Genomic DNA, 13,734 nt, shown 5'->3' with positions numbered 1-13,734 from the left:
AGTGAACCTACACTGCCAACTAATATACTAGGGAAACTGTTAATTTGAAACAGGGATAAATATCATGGTTAAGTTTCAGTGGGTTTAGACTTTGGAGCAAGGAGACTTTCCCAAAGAGTTTTCAAAACATGCACATATAGAACCATACATATGTGCACAGCTGGCCCACATATTGACATTGTGTAGACACAGTCTAAAAGCTTTAACAACCTAGCACCTGCCAATCCCCATGCACACACACATCCTGGGAAACCTAGACAATATGGTTGATGTATATGGGAGGGAATTTTTTTCTAGCTCCCTTACTTAGTTAAAGATAAATCTTTAGCAAATGAAGGCTTAGCAAACAATAACAATAGTGATAGTAGCTTCCTTTATGGAACACTTGATTTGTAATTAAGCTTTACATACATCTCACTTTTTTTCTGACAAACCTTTTATGAGTTGATTGTATCTTCCCAAAATTCATATGTTGAAGTCCTAACCCTTAATATATTAGAGTGTAATCTTATTTGGAAATAAGTTTATCACAGATGTAATGAGTTAAGATAAGATTATAATGGAGTAGGGTGGGCTCCTAATCCAACATAACCTGTGTCTTAATGAAAAGAGGAAATTTGGATATAGAGACATACACAAAGGGAGAATGCTGTGTGAAGATGAAGGCAGAGATCTGAGTGATGCCTTGACATGCCAATGAAAGTCAAAGATTGCCAGCAAACCACCAGAAGCAAGAGAAGATGCATGGAACAGAATCTTCCTCACAGTCTCAGAAGGAATGAACTCTATTAACACCTTGATCTCTGACTTCTGGACACCAGAACTGTGAGACAATAAATTTCTGTTGTTTAAGCCACCCAGTTTGTGGCACTTTGTTATGGCAGTGCTAGCATACTACTACAAAGCCTTTGAATAGTCTTATCCTCATTTTATCAACAAGGAAACTGAGGCTCAGATCAGTTAAATAACCTGCCCAAGACCACATAGCAGGTAAGGAGCAAAGCCAGTATTCAAACTTGGATCTGCATGCTCTGCTGCTTCTCAGGTAGTGGGAAATTGTTCTGGTAAAAACTAGGAAAGGCTAGTTTTTCCTCCATGACAAGCCAGATATGATACATCTTCCTTGTCAGCCTGGAATAGAGCAGCCAGTTCTCCCAGGTCACACTCCCATCACTAATAGCACTCCGGGGTCTGTTCTCTACTTTTTTTCATGTTTCTCCTTGTTCAGCAATTAACAAAATCTCAAATCAAATGCCAAGGGATGACATTAGAAAATAAAGTTTTCCTCTTTAATCTTCTCATTTCATTTCTTTAGCCCTGAAAATGCACTGGAGGCTCCCAAATGCAGTGCATGCTTTCATATTGTTTCTCAGAGAGCAAATTCCTAAATTCATCAGGGGTGGGAAGGAAAGCCAAGTTTAAACCTAAAATGCTTCCTCATTCCTGGTTTCTGTGGCCAGAGTACCTCCTTCCCCTCTGGCATCCATCCATGTAGACTTCACAAACACACATGTATGTGCATGCGTGCACGTACGCACGCACACAAACACAGAGAAAAGTTGAACTTAGCTCTCTCACTGAAGCCAAACAGACCAGATTCCTCCTGGGCCTCCTTGTCTTACTGCCCTTCCAGCACTAAGCACTTGTGGTCTCACCCTTAGGAGTGTTCTCCCACCCTCTCTCCTGAAGCCAAGATCCATGGCGGTCCTGTGTAATGGCTATGGCATTCTTCTTCCAGGGTTTTGACTGGGTGGAGAAAAGGGGAGTGTGAGGGCAGAGAAATGGCAGGCCATTTGGGTTTTATTCCATTTCCAAATCATTTGAATATCATGCCCCTCCACAAGAGGGCACATGTAGACTTATCCTTGGAATCTCTGCTTGAAAGAGCCATTTCTTAGCATTTCCCAAGCTGAAAAATTATGTAAAACTACATTTTAAAAAGGCACCTTGTTATTTTTCTGACCAGTGAGGCTGGAACATTGGCTTAAGTAGAATGCAGTCAAAGACAGCCAAAGTGGAAAAAGAGAGGGCATGGCTGTCCAAGGGAAGGGACAGTCGGGAGCAGGCAGAAGCAGTCAGATGGTTTCAAATCCACAGTTCAGCCCCAGAGATTGGACAAAAATAGGAGACCAGAAATACAGAAGTCAGTCAATGGCAGATCAAAACATAATGCAGCACCAACAAGGCAGCCTGGATGATCCTCAGGTAGGATGCTCTTTATTGTTTCTTTATTCTCCCAGCATTTGAGTCCTAGAGCAATGCTGGACTGAGACCTAAGGACTCAAAATGTCTCAATTCCTGGTAGGTTCTCACCTATGACTTAAGTGACAATAGCAACAGCCGTTTCCCTTTATTGCATAATGTCTCTGTGTTCTGGGTTTCTCCAAGTGCTTTATTTTTTATGTAAGTTCTATTACTCCCCTCATAACAGATGAGAAAATGGAAGCTTTGAGAGAGATCAGTTTTCCAAACATCATGTACCTTGTAAGTGATAGTGCCAGGACTCCAGTTAGTAATGTCTCATTCTTGGAATTCTATCTACTAAGTCAGGAACACATTTTTAAAGCTGTGGTCTTCAGCCCATGTCCTCTGGTGGTTTGCCTCCCCCTGACTAGGCTTACTGGGTTCACCTTCCACTAAATTGCTGATGTGGACATGTGGTCTGGCACCCGGAGAAACGTTCCGATTTCCAACAAGCTGGAACAGCTCTGCTGGTGAGGAGTGAAAGGAAACCCAGACTACCCAACTTCTCATCTCTATGGTCTTGGAGTAAGTGTCTGTTGACAAACCTAGCTGAGGTGGGGGTAGTGGTGAATGGAGTGTTAGAGGACAGCCACATGGGGTTCTCTGTATATGTTGGCAAAAGTCGCAGAGCGACACTGCTGGATTTAGTTCAGATGTCATGAAGAAAATAAAAAAAAAAACTTGAAAAATGATTTCTCTGAAACAGTGTTTGCATAGCAAGGTTCTAGGGCTAAGTTGCCCAGAGGGTCCCCATATTCATACTCCTTTGGAAGAGCCAGCCATCCGTTTTCATTAGTTCATGATTTGATCAACCTACACAGGCCTGTTTTTAGCTTCCGGTGAACCACAATATTATGACTGGGCTTAAATAATGCCAGAGCAATTCATGCAAAAGGGAAACATTCAGTTAAACCAGTCACAGGGCACTGCAACTAGCTTTTCAATGCTGAATTACTCTCCTGTAAGGAAATGGTCTTACTTATGAGAAAAAAAGCATAGAGTCTCCAAGGATTGCTCTGTGCAGGGTAGAGCCTGAGGGAAGACTTTCCAGGTGTAAAAGGCCAACTGGTGTCAAGTCTTTCCCTGGAGTGGTCTCTTCTCTGTTGGGGTCTCGCAAACTGGGATTCCTGTGTCTCCCTCACCCCCAACACTGTGCTGATGTGGATGTGGGGCCATTCCCTTCCAAACTCTCCACCAAATGTGGGCAAAACTCTTTTTCGTGTTTTTCCTTAGTGCAGCAGAGCAGAGACCGGTGTATAATTATTTCGCTAATTATATGTAATTATTTCATTGGCATTTTTTCCTTACTAGACTGTGAGCATCATAAGAGCAAGAAACAGGTTGGTTGTGTTCATCCATGAATCCTCAACACCTACCATGGTGCCAAACATATTGTAGATGTGCAATAAATAGCTGTTCATTGACAGTTTTTCAAAAAGAAAACAAAAAAAATTCCAGAATATATACATAGCATGAGAATCAGTAGAGTTTTTTTACGGAACACTTTTCTGAGACCCAAATCCCTTAGCTAATCCTTTACTAACCAGGTTAGTATCTAAGTTAACAACATGGTGAAATCTGACAAGCAAACCAGGCAACTTTGCCTGGCATTTTTTTTAAGAGATAGAGTCTTGTTCTGTTGCCCAGGCTGGAGTACAGTGGTGCCTCCATCGTTCACTGTAACCTCAAACTTCTGGGCTCGAGCAATCCTCCCTCCTCAGCTTCCCAAGTGGCTAGGTGTGCACCATGCCCAGCTAATTTTTTAATTTTTATTTTTGTAGAGATGGCACCTGCCCATATTGCCTAGGCTGGTCTCCAACTCCGGGCCTCAAGTGATCCTCCCTTCTTGGAACTCCCAAAGTTCTGGGATTACAGGCATAAGCTATCATGCCTAGCCTGTCTGGGTTTTAATACTAGGGCTGCCACTGTCTTCTCTTACTCTTGACAGCTTATAGGCCCTAGGTAACATTGGAGTTACAGAGAATCACTGGGAAAATTAAAGGAGATATTGTTCAGAAAGTGCCTAATGCCTGATATGGGGAATAATGAACTACATGTATGTCCCCCACAGCTCCTTGATGAATTCTTATATGGATAGGAATTCTTAAATGACAGGAAGACAGCCAGTATTCCTGTCCATTTTCCTATCATAGATATACATAAGGCTTTAATTTCAACTTTCTTGCTAGATCATTAGAATATTTTTATTCCTGGTTTCCTTTCTGAGGGACACAATTCATTCACAGTTTGTTTGAATAGAAATGGTATTGTTTAGCCTCTAGCAGGATAGGTTTGTTTTAAACAGTTGCTTTGGCTATTATAAATCATCTTAAACACAGTCTTAAACAAAGATCTCTCTCCTTCTCTCTCTCTTTTGTTCTCGCTTTTGCTCTTTCTCTTGCACACACACATGTATGAACACCCAAACACACACGGAGCCTTTCTTTAGCTTGCCCCTGAACCCTCTCGAACTAGTTTGTATGTGTAGATACAGATAACAGGAGGTAAATTCTGCTAGCTGTGGAGTAAAAAATATTTCTTTGTGTTTTTCAGGCAAGCTTGTGGTTGCAATAGGAATAGAAGGGACTTCCTTACTCCCATCCTACCCTACCCCCTCATCCTGCCTCAACCAGTCATGCAGAGAGATGCTGAATGGCTGCCTGCTCTCAGGGGAATGATTTGTGGAGGTTTAATTAAAATAATTTAATCAATCAAATCCAACAAATATTCACTGAGTACCTACCATAGTAAAGAACTTACTACATTTTATACTTACTGAAAGTCTTTATTTTTGCCTCTCCATGTCCTTGAGAGCACCATTCTGATGTTCCCTTCTACAGTTTCAGTCCAAGCACAGACCCTCATATATAGTAAGGGCCTAATAAATGTTTTGTTGGATGTATGACTGTAGATAGAAGGGCAATAGGAAGTCAAGGGGGTAAGTATATTTATAACCCAAGATTTCTAGGCCTTTGGAAGACAGCAGGGTATCGCATACATTAAGAGCATGTATTTTGCTCAGTATGAATATGAATCCTCATACTTGGAGTTATTATCTGCCAAGAAGTTAATTATCCTCTTCAGGTTTCAATTTTCTTATCAACAAAATGGGAAACAACAAGTGATTTTTGAGGGCCAAGACATCGAGGATGTGCTTAGCACAGCGTCCGACTTAGTGAGCACTCAACACAACTGCCTGCTGCGGTTGGAGCTTAGGCAGTGCATAGTGAGCACACAACACAGCAACTGCTGGTGCGGCTGGAGGGCGGTGACCAAGTTCTTGCATGGCCACCACTTAACCACCCCCAGTGCCGGCTGGTGTGCATGGGGATGATAGACCGCATGACATGAGGCTGGCTAGCAGCTGGAGCAGATGGGCCGCTCCCAAATGCGAAGCTTGAAGGAGGTGGGGCTCCGTGCAGCGATCTGGTGCTGGTTGGGCACGCCTGGCTCCAGGAGAGAGGCTCATCTGACTCTCCACAAGCAGCGAAAACAGCTTAACTTCGTTGTCTGGCAGCGGCGTCCTGGGTGCATGACCATCTCTACGAGGCTGGTTTCCACCATCTGGAAACAAGGATGTGCCTGCACCTTGGCCCTGCTTTCTTTCCTGCTCCCTTGGGTTTACAGACAGGAGGAGTGCCTTAGTGAATTCTCTCTCCGGTAGCTTTTTACAGATTTGGGAGTCCAACCACAGGCTTCAAGCACTATGTTGAAAGGGCAATAAAAATCGGAGAGAAATGGAAAGATGAAAACAAAGGGCGAAGCAGAGGGATGCGCACTTATGCGTGCGTCCATTAGTGCGTACATCTGTACGTGCCTGTGTGCGTGGGAAGTGGGGTCGGCCAGGCAGTGGGAAGAGCGCTTATTCAGAAGAGGGGCTCCAGTCTCTGGTCTCCTGTGTGGCCCAACCTAGAATCCTGAGCGGAGGACCAACATGCTTCGGGAGACAACGTTCAAATGTGTCTTCCTTTGACATTTACATCTCAGTTCAATGGAATTCTATCCCCTTTCCCTTGCACCCACCTTTTGATGTGAATATGCATTGTTTTTTGGTTTTAACCTGTTCTACTCCCACAGCTTTGGTTTTGGCTTAAAAAAAAAAAAAAAAAAGAAATCTCCAGCCATCCTTTCTCAGCTTCTGCTTTAATTATCCAATTACTGAAGCTATCCAATCTATTTATTCAGGCAATCAAGGCTTTAAATGCGTGGATTTATCATCACCTCAAATCGCCTGTCACTGTGATGGAACAAAAATAGAAAGGTAACCAGGATGCTGTAAGTGGTTTGAATCAACACACTTTTCCTGGTCAGTTCACTGTTTTCAAGACTCTTTTATGAGAAGAAAAAAATTGTAGGGAGAGGAGATAGGAGAGAAGAAAGAAGTGATAGAGGGAAAGGGAATGAAGACTGTTTGAAAGGGTTTGGTCTCTGTTCCTGTAAAGATTGACCTGCAGTGTTCTTGGGTTTTCTCTAAATTCCCTCCTTTCCAGCTCTTCCCTCTGTGGATAAATTACCATCACTGTTGCCCTTGTTAAGAGATACAAACTTGAGGGTCATCAAAGGACAGAGAAGGTGGTCTATAGATCCATGCTGTTATTGGAGCTGCATGTGCTTTCTGGAATCACCCAGAATAAGTCCATTTGCACGTTGACCTGATTGCCCCTAACATATTTGAAAACAGACTGTTCTTTTTAACATAAACAACGTAATTTTTTTCAGTCACTGCTCATTCACCATTCTGGACATTTTACTCCAATTTATCAACTTCTTTATTAAAAGGTGGTACCCCCAAATGTAACACAAAACTGGAAGTGTGTTATGTTCAGTATCACCTCCCTCTGTCTGTTCATGGTCTTTGGGGCTCTATTAATAGTACTAGAGCTCCAAAGCTTTTAAAGCTCCTCTGGCATGTCATATGCTGCTGTTTAGTCACATCTTCCCTGTACTGTGCTCTTTGATTGTGAGTTTCTGAGAAACCTAAATATAGGAATTTATATTTATCCATGTACATTTTAATAGGTTAAATCAGGCCCACTTTTGCTAGCCATGGAAACCAGTTTGCATTGCAACATACCTTCCTATATATTTACCACTTTACTTAAACTGTGGTTTTGTATACTCTGCTTTTTGTATCTTCACCCTAGTTATTAAGGCTCTTGACCAGAACAGATTGATATAGAGCCCTGGGACAAGCCACTAGGCACTATCCAATTGATTGCTCTTTCTCTATTAATCAGTATTTTTGGAGTTTATGTCCCAGCCAAAGGCAAACTCTTCAGCTGGAAGGTTAAAGGGACTCCATCAGTGCTATTATTCTTAGTATAAAAATAAGAACAACAGTTTTGCCAAAATTGTCTTAGTACCATGCCAATTTAAAAGAGAACTCAATCTAGTATAGAGCCTTCCTGCAACTTAACATTTTGGTGTGTGTGATATTATAATACTAGCTGATGAAATACTCATTTTTCATGCACAGATTTCTCAATAACACATTGTGTAATAATAAATATAATTGACCTATTCTATTCCTTTTCCCCAAAGTAATTTAAACTCCTCTCTCATTTCCTTTGCCTTTGAGTTGGGCTAATATCTTCCTGCTAGCATGTTTCCATCTGTGAGTTTGGTCAAAGCAACTTTATCTGCGAAATTTTGAAGAATCAGCTTCATCTCCGCTTGGCAGCATGTGGTAAATGAAGGTATTTCTGGTAAGATTTATTGTATCATCTTCTGGGAAACTAACTCCAGAGAGGACCTGATTGCAGAGAACTGTATATTAAAGTTTCTTTTCCTATCTCCAGGCCCAGGTGGAGGGGACAAATGGATTCCTACCTGACTGTAAAATATGATATATTATTATAAACAGAGTCTTGAATTATAGAAAATACTAGTTAGCATAATTACATTACCATATTTTTATATGGAGATTATTATTCAAATACCAAACAGGCAATCTTCCATTGGAAAAAACCAATAAACACTCTCAATCCAGACTTCCATGGTTATGTATGTCAGAGTACAAAACAATTTTAAAGTTTAAAACCCATTACATTACAAGAGCTATTCACTTCAAGTAGGTGGCAATTTGCTTCATTTTTTCACCCCACGTTTTGATAGCTATTCACTGCTATCAATTCTTATCTTGCCCATTCTTTAGAAACCAATTGCAGTTTAAAAAGTGCCCATCTATTTCTGATTGAAATCTTCACGTGCTGGTTTTTTAAACTATTTTTCAATCTCTTAATAAAATAGATTGCCTTCAGGCTGCCAGTTAGTAAACCTGCTAACAATTCAGGGATTCCAAGGACTGCTGTGGCTCTTAGGTTTTTCCTGCTCTTGGTTCTGTGCAGGAAATCCACTGGTGCTATCCACATGTGCATAACAGTTTAATGGATGGAGCTTATTTAAAATCATGCAAACAATAACAACAACAAAGCTCTGCAAAATTTCCTGATGAAATTGAGTTAAACTGCCAGCGTTTTTAGTGCACAAAATATAAAATAGGTCTTAAAGCTTTTCCCTTTACTTGTTAACAGTTTTTATTGTTGACATCTCAGAGTAATCAGACTGACAGTGTCTTATATCATTGAGGATAACCTCCATTTGTAAGTGGGACTCTCAACCCATCAGTCTTGGAACAAGTATTTCTTAAGGACCGGCTTTGTGGCTGGCCATGAATCAAGTAAAGGAAGGGAAAATATAGTGTCTGCCTTTGAGGGCTCTTGCTTTAGAGAGAGAACAATATGGGACAATCTACAGTTAAGGGTAGGGGGATGTTCAGACCATAGGGTTCCCTGTGATTCAGAAATGGGAGAAATAAGAAGTCAAGGGAATGGTCTCCTAAACCCAGAAGAACCCTCAGAGATGGGGATGAAGTTGTATTAGGTGTAAAGGACTATCTGCCATTGAGGGAAGACACAGGAGCCCTGAGTAAGTATTACAAGCATGGTATGAACTGAAGGCAGTGAGAAGTTGACTAGACTAACACCGGCCCTTCCTGTGTCTATGTGGCCACCATCCATCTTCCCCCTTCCAGGAGAGGAAAAGCCACACTTTCTTTTCTTTTTAAAACTATTGTCATCCTCAGCGTCCACTCAGGATCTCCATACCCATTCCCTAGCCTTGGCCTCATCAATAATGAGTGCTTAAATGCCCTGATCTTAAGCAACATTCACATCCTCTTAGTTTGAATCCGATTAAATTAAATGTCATTGTAGCCCCAAATAATCAGCAAGCTTTAAGATAATGCAGATCAAAACACACTTATTGATGTCATATCATGGCTGGATATTGTGTTGCCTATTTCCAGTTTTCTAGATCCTTTTAACCCAGTAGCAGGTACAAGGTGGAGAAGTGTGATAGAATAAGGTAAGTGCCACAAGAATAGTGTGGAGTCCCCTGGTGTTTCAGAAATAAAGAAAGCATGTCCATCTGGAGCATTGGAGAAAATTGAATGCCTTTGAGATGCCTCTCACATATGACTAAGGCTTTTTATATCCATCATAGAAGAAGGCCTAGGAAGATGAGGGAAGAGTGGACATAGGCGAGCTGAGATTGCATTCAAAGAAAAGTTCATGTTATTTGGTTAACAATGTTGGGAATACAATATTATTAATTATAAAATAATATTTGTTGCATTTAACCTTCACAACAGCATTTTGAGGGGGTACTATATTCTCTACTGTATGCATGGGAAAACTGAGGCTTAGTTAGGAAAAGGATCCTGCCTGCAGTCCCTTGATAGTAAATGTTGGGGTCAGGACTCAAACCCATGTCTATCTAATCCATATTGAGAAGGTTATAGTTCAGAGGAGGTAAATAATTGTTTTGAGGAAGTGAAAGAGAAAAGTTGATGGAGTTCATCTACAGAGAGTGAGGGAAGGATGAGGAGAATTTAGAGGAGGACAGAAAGAGTAGAAAACAGTTAGCAAATCTGTGGTGGCAAAATAGGCATTTGGGTTCTCATTTACCTATTTATTTATTGCACAAAAAATGTACAAAAGGATTTGCTAATACATGGAAATCAAAAGTCCCAGACAAACTCTTGCTTGTAAGGTTAGATTTAATGACTCAGGGTCAGTGCAGTAAGTCCTTGGTGACTGAGGCTATGTCTATGTGGCCATCAAATCCTATCTTAGGATCACATGTCTACTAGACTATCCTGGCATCCACAAGACCCAGTACTGGGAAGACTCAAATGCTGGGTTGATGTGGTCCAGGTCTGTGCAGGAATCATGAACATATCAAAGTCTACTCACAAGGCCAAAGTCAGGGTGGAAAATTAGTGGCTGAGCGTGAGACTGCTGCAGAGAAATTGCAGTTGGTGACTTCTCTTGGGCTCTGTCTCCCCTAGATCACTCTGGGTATTTTCTAGCACTGTGGTCAGAACTCCTGGCCTCTTGTGTTAGGATGCACATCCCCAGGGGACTCCCTGGGTTGCAGCAATTTGTGTATCATGGGCAAGGAGCTTATTAGGGACTGAAGTATTCCTGGCCAATTGTTAATTAATCACCTATTATTTTTCTAGCTACGTTCTCTGGAGGATGGTTTCATAATGGCAATTTCCCAAAACCTATACCAGAAGCTTTATTCAGTCACCTGGGTCCCGCCTGCCGCTGTGGCCTTATCATTCTGCACAGGAGTGTCTGTCATTTTCACTCCTTCATTGCCATGCAGAACACTGTACAGGGAGGGTTCCGTGCTGGGAGTGTTGTTATCCTTTCCAACACTGCTATTTTTATTATGAAAGATGGAGAAATAGTAGGAGGTTAATGGCTGCTCAGAATAAAAACAAATAGTGACTAAGAACAAATATTCAAATGAGGCATTGTCTTGCTGGGGGAATGATATTCAACAGTGAAGCGCTGCGCTCAGTTTTCATCTCCCTCTTTGACTACATAAACCAGGGGTTGTGTGTACTCAGTTCTACCATTGTACTGCCTTCCATTGTCAAATCACCTAACAAGAGAGACTGTTGGAAGCAGAAGAACCCTCCAAAGGCCAAGGGTTCTAATCAGGGAAGTTTGTTTCTTCCTCTCCTCAACATCACACTTCCCACTTCCTTCATTTTAGTGGATGGATTGTCACCTCCCATTAGCTACCATGGGCCCCTTGCAAAGCCCAGTTCTCTGCAAAGAGGAGTGAAATGGTCATGTGGACCAAAGCTCTGACCATATTCACTGACCTGTGGCCACTGCTTGTTTCCTGTGCCTGAGGCACATTGCACACACATTATTGTGCCCATGACCTCCAGTTTCTAACTGAGCTGTCCCTTCAGGCTGAGGTGGTGCCCTAACCTCCAGCTTTCTGTGTCCCCCTGCCCAGTGTCCCCTAAAGTGCTATTCCTTGCTAGGTGACTGTAGATAGAAAAGAGGAAAGAGAACTAACATTATTTGGGTACATACCATGTGCTAGGCACTGCACAAAGTAGTTTTTTTAAAAAATAATGTTTACTTCTTTTGATAATCCTGCCAGGTAAGTGTCACTATGTTTATTTCATGGGAAAGAAACTGAGGCATAGAGAGGTTTAGTAAATTAACTAGGTAGTGAGGGGCCAGGATTCATTCATTAATCAGACAATATACACACACACAGACACACAGACCACGCACAACACACTCTTCCACTTGCTAGACATGTAATATAGTTTTAAAATATAACATCTTAATTCTTTCAAAACTCACTGCAGAAATCCCTTGAGAAGAGAGTCTAATGGTCACTTAGACTGTAGCAGAAAGAATACCATATAGAGAGCTATTCCGTCTACCTAATCAGCATTAAACCTTGTGTAATTACCACTCCAAATGAGACATTCTATGATTGTTTCCAAATAAAAGGTAAATGATCTAAAGTAGATTATATAAGATCCAATACTACTTATCTCATGCCTGGATCCTGAACTTCATCTTTGCACATTTCCTCCTCCTCTAAAAAGTCATCAGCACCCAACCAGGGGAGTCTCACTAAACTAGAACTCACGTTGGGCAAAGGCTAAAAGGTCTCCCTGGGTGTCCATTCCACTCATCAGCTCCATGGATCCATAGATCTGCTAGTCTTTGTGGGAAGTGAGCAGACTCCCTTCTTCCCACCATGTGAAGGCCACCATCTCTGCAAGCTCTTTCTCTACCTGGTTTCTGTCTCTACTAAAAATACAAAAAAAAAAAAAAAATTAGCCAGGCATGGTGGTGGGTGCCTGTAGTCCCAGCTACTCAGGAGGTTGAGGCAGGAGAATGGCATGAACCCAGGAGGCGGAGCTTGCACTGAGCTGAGATCGCACCACTGCACTCCAGCCTGGGCAATAGAGCGAGACTCTGTCTCAAAAAATAAAATAAAATAAAATAAAATAAAATAAAATAAAATAAAATGAAAAAATAAATAAATTCCCTTCCACAGAAAGAGCCAGTCCAATTATCCCAATCCACACAGATCTCTCCCTTTTCTGAAATCTTTGGTTAGTGCTACATGAGTTATTACAAGATCCCTCTCATTTCCCTTGTGTATATTTTGTGTATTCAACTTGATTTATAGCCATGAGGGTATGGGATATGTCTTATACTTTTCTCTAACCATTCTTAGCAAATGTCCAACAAATATAACTGCTAAAAGGAAGCTGTAGTAAGAGAGAACACTGGGTTAGTGATTTGGAAACTTGTTTTTTGTTCCAGCATTGCTACTAACCAACTATGTGATTTGGGGAAAGCTACCTAACTCTCAAAGATTATTTTCCCATCTGCCAAAATGACCATGCTTGAGGAATGGACTTCTAAGACCTTTCCCAAAGTTACAACTATACTCTCATGAATTGATTAAACATTTGAAGAAAAAGGAAGTTGCAAAGAAAGACCCACCCCAGACCTGAGATGCTTAACATCTGAGTTTTCTGAGAATGGAGGCTGAGTGTGAAATCTATGAATGAAGATCAAGAGACAGCACAGTCAGTTAGGGCATATTATTGAGTTTCCTTAAAGCCTTAAACATCATTGGGCCAATGAATGCCTCTGATTCCTTAGGGAGGTACTAAAACAACTTCAGGAGCAAAGGGAACCAGGTTCTTTCTGTTCCTCAACCACAGACCTTTACTGGATCAGACTACAACAGCAGGTCTTCCCACTGCTAAGATCTGAACTCAGCCACCCCAGGGGAGTCACAGAAGGAGACTTCCAGGTGCCCCAGGAGGTAACTTGGCTTCGAGGATCAAACGCACACACTTCTGTTTTCCTTTCCCTCTGGACTCTTGTCAAAGACTAGACTCCATCATTGAGGCTGAAATGTACATAAAAGTATGATTTATGCTATTGTAAGACTGGTCAGGCTGGAGAGGCCTCTGACTCTAAATGGGGGTCCTAGGAGCCACTTGCTGTCCATATCACAGATACTTGACAACAGGGAATCAAGTGATGGGCTAGATTTCTTCCTCAAGGCTTTCCCTGTGCTCACTGTAGAATCCCTAAAGACTGAGTGGGATAGATGGTCCACCCTGTGCCCTGCCAGTTT

At 41.6% G+C, this 13,734-nt stretch overlaps 1 protein-coding gene and 1 long non-coding RNA gene across 2 annotated transcripts in view; one reads left to right on the top strand and one right to left on the bottom strand.

The window, feature by feature from the left end:
* Window positions 1–4,960, top strand: part of LOC103892981 (uncharacterized) — a 69,884-nt gene extending 64,924 nt beyond the window's left edge. The window contains exon 8 of the long non-coding RNA XR_657122.4: window positions 4,798–4,960. This is a non-coding gene — a long non-coding RNA (uncharacterized LOC103892981). The remainder of the gene's footprint in view (window positions 1–4,797) is intronic.
* The window catches only part of SLC14A2 (solute carrier family 14 member 2), a 472,590-nt gene that overhangs the window by 244,338 nt on the left and 214,518 nt on the right, over window positions 1–13,734 (bottom strand). The window lies entirely within an intron of this gene.

The sequence above is a fragment of the Pongo abelii genome, chromosome 17 (assembly GCF_028885655.2).
Source record: "Pongo abelii isolate AG06213 chromosome 17, NHGRI_mPonAbe1-v2.0_pri, whole genome shotgun sequence".
NCBI lineage: Eukaryota > Metazoa > Chordata > Mammalia > Primates > Hominidae > Pongo > Pongo abelii.
The sequence above is the reverse complement of the archived record's forward strand: the minus strand, read 5'-3'. Positions and strand labels throughout refer to the sequence as shown.